Here is a 3,822-nt window from a genome sequence, read left to right as displayed (position 1 = left end):
ATAATACTAATCATTCATATACTGAATCATATAATTTAGGTGCCCCACCCGACATGCTAGAAGTAATGGTTTGATGATTTCCTTTATTTCTGCATTCCAAAATCTTATTAATTTGTATTATATTCCGGTCAAAATAATAATCCTTTATACAACAACTGCAATATTAATAACTTCTTTTCGTGTTGACACATTAAATGATTTATAGAACTACAAATGAGGCACTCAAACTATATCCCTGTACTTCCTGTGTCCGTGGTGTTTCTTCCAATCCTTGTAAAATGTTGTGTCTCTTGTGACGGAAAAGTTCGTTCCACAAGTATTTCTTTTTACTTTTTTCTCCTGCCAGCAAATGGTTAAAGAATGGCAGCCTCTGATTGCCTGTGGTTCCAGGAGGGAGAGTTTAAAAGGAGAGGCCTTGGAGGGAGATGGATTTAGAGTATGGTAAGAGGGGGGTTGAGTTGAGGTGGTTGAGGAGGGAGGTAGGGAGTTAGGTAGGGAGATAGGATAGGATAGGCGTCAGGTTGAAATACAAAGAGTGTTGAGAAGGGAGAGTTGGTTCGGGAATAAAACATCCACTCTGAGTGTACAGTGAAGAACTGAGTGTAGTGTCCTGCAGGAGTAAATAAAACATCCACTCCGAGTGTACAGTGAAGAACTGAGTGTAGTGTCCTGCAGGAGTAAGAGGACCGAATCTTGCTGGGAGACTGGGGGTGGGACAGGCGAAGTAGGAGCGGAAAGAGAATACTCTACTTAGGTCTCAAACTAATCTGGAGGGGAGATACTCTTCTGAGGAAAGGAGAGACTCCCAAATCCCAGAGAAGGAAGGGTGTGTGTGGTGAGCCCTTACGTCTATTACTGAAAGTACCTCAGGAATGGATTGGTTAAAGGGGTGGATAACTGAAGGAAAGTACCGTCCTACTAAGGAACCGAACTATAAAGCAGAAACCTCTGAAAGTGAATTGACGTGAACTAGCATATTATTATCGAAGTAACCTAAGTTTCTCTGAAGCTCAACATCAAAAAAACTAAGATCATGGCCACTGGTCCCATCACCTCCTGGCAAACAGAAGGAGAAGAAATGGAGGCAGTGAGAGATTTTACTTTCTTGGGTTCCATGATCACTGCAGATGGTGACAGCAGTCACGAAATTAAAAGACACCTGCTTCTTGGGAGAAAAGCAATGACAAACCTAGACAGCATCTTAAAAAGCAGAGACATCAACTTGCCGACACAGGTCCATATAGTTAAAGCTATGGTTTTCCCAGTAGTGATGTATGGAAGTGAGAGCTGGACCATAAAGAAGGCTGATCGCCGAAGAATTGATGCTTTTGAATTATGGTGCTGGAGGAGACTCCTGAGAGTCCCATGGACTGCAAGAAAATCAAACCTATCCATTCTGATGGAAATCAGCCCTGAGTGCTCACTGGAAGGAGAGATCCTGAAGCTGAGGCTCCAATACTTTGGCCACCTCATGGGAAGAGAAGACTCCCTGGAAAAGACCCTGATGTTGGGAAAGATGGAGGGCAGAAGGAGAAGGGGACGACAGAGTACGAGATGGTTGGACAGTGTCTTTTCCAAATTGTTGCTTTTCTCCATCATGCCTTGTGTGGATCTGATATCCCATTGGTCTATTGATGGTTTATTCCAGTGCCCCTACTTTTTGATCAGGCAAGGATGCTATCCTGAATTGCTGCCACAATTCAGTTAACGTGATGGCAAACCATGTCTGATCAGTGTTACATAGGTGGGAGATTGATGGATAACCCAGTACTAACAAATTAGGAAGCGGGGAAAGGATGGGGCCAGCTCAACTCTAGATATCCTGCTGACCTTGTAGGTTCATTCCTTCCTTTTCATTTTGTGATGTTACAAATATAATTACATTGGCAGATCCGGCTTCTTGTCTACTGGCTGCAGGAATAGATGCTTTTGGACAGCTCCAGCTCAGCCCAGACTCCCAAGCAGGCGCCCTCCGGAGCTTGGCGCCCTGGCGCATTGTGCCACCCAGCCCAGCCTTAGAGCCGCCCGTGACTCTAATGACGAGTTAGAATAGAGGAGTGCTCCCCGACCTCTTGCTTCAAAAGGAATGCAACTCCTCCCAGAAAAGGTCAGGTATTGGAACCACCCACCCAAGGCATTTTTCTGTGATAAGGATTCAGCCCCCATCCCATCCCATCCCATCCACCCATCACTCCAGACACCTGTCAAACAACTTCACCACCCCCTTTCATTCGTATGGAATGGAAAGGTAGAACTGCACATCAACAGCATACAGATGACATCATGTGCCAGATCTTAGGATATTATTCCAAAGTGTTTGCTATATTTGATTAATACCATAGGAGACAGAATGGGGTCTAACAGGGCACCACAACCCAAAAGTCATGATTTCCTTGTACTAGTTTCTTGTGCTGACCCTGCAGGTAAGAGCAGAACCACTATAATGGCTTACCTTTTATTCCTTGAGCCACCACAAAAAAGCACCACATGAACTCCTTGAAGCACATGCCATTAAGTGGTGACTCCATCAAAAGTCAAAGCCAGGGGTGAAATGATACCGAATTCTAACACAGTTGTAAGGTTGGATGGTCCACGTATGAATATTGAAATCTTCATGAACTTTGTATGATGCTTAGAACAGCAGCTTTTTACCACACTGTATGTGCCATTTGTGTACTACATATGGATCATTTCACGCTATTAGTCCTCCTATTTACTGTTAAATCACCTGATATTGGATATTTGATAAATTCCCCAAAACAATATCATAATATTAAACGCTTCCTATCTCTTTGTATAGGTGCCACCGCTTTCTAGATGTAATGCCAACTGCCTTCCTGGTTACGGGAAGAAAAAGAAGGAGGGGGAGAAGTTTTGCTGCTATGATCCATGTCCAGAAGGAATGATTTCAAATGAGAAAGGTTGGGGATGACATCTTAAGATAATACAAAAGCTCTGGGCTCCTGTCAATTTTGTTGACATTAACCTGCTGCATGAAAGCGGTGTTTTCTACTTTAAAAAGCAGGTTGTTTAAAAATAGGGGGAAAGTCTTATCAAACTCGCTTTTATGGGATCCAAAGATTTCAGCTGTGATGTATTTCTCATTTTGTTATACAGTTTAGGTGGTTCTAAGAAAAAGCAGGGGGCTGGTAAAAGCAGATGTCACGCATGTAGAAAATTCCAGAATTGATACACAAGTTTTATTCTTGATACACCTAGTGCAAAGGCAATTGGGCTTGAAGCTCTTATACATTCTGACGTAGAAAACACTATGCTAAATGGACTAGTGATGAGGAAATTCTTAAGAATACTTTTGCTTACTTCAAATTGTCACATATTGTTTGTTTGTTTTCAGACATAGAAACATGTGTCAGTTGCCCAGCAGATCAATATCCAAATAAGGACCAGGATCTGTGCATTCCTAAGATTCCAAACTTCCTAGCCTTGGATGAAACCCTGGCCATTGTTTCAACTTCCTCTGCACTTCTATTCTCTCTGATCACAATTCTGGTGCTTGGCATCTTCATTAAGCATCGCAATACAGCCATAGTCAAAGCCAACAACAGAAGCCTCACCTATGGTCTCCTTATCTCCCTCCTCTTGTGTTTCCTCTCTTCTTTGTTGTTCATCGGAAAACCTAATAAGGTGACCTGCCTTCTCCGACAAAACGCTTTTGGCATTGTCTTCTCTGTGGCCCTCTCCAGCATCTTAGCCAAAACTGTACTGGTGGTTTTGGCATTCATGGCTACCAAACCAGGAACCAATATGAGGAAATGGGTAGGCAAAGAACTGGCTTATTCCATTGTCTTTTCCTGCTCCATT

This window comes from Zootoca vivipara, chromosome 13, assembly GCF_963506605.1.
Source record: "Zootoca vivipara chromosome 13, rZooViv1.1, whole genome shotgun sequence".
Classification (NCBI taxonomy): Eukaryota; Metazoa; Chordata; class Lepidosauria; order Squamata; family Lacertidae; genus Zootoca; species Zootoca vivipara.
This window is presented reverse-complemented; position numbering follows the sequence as displayed.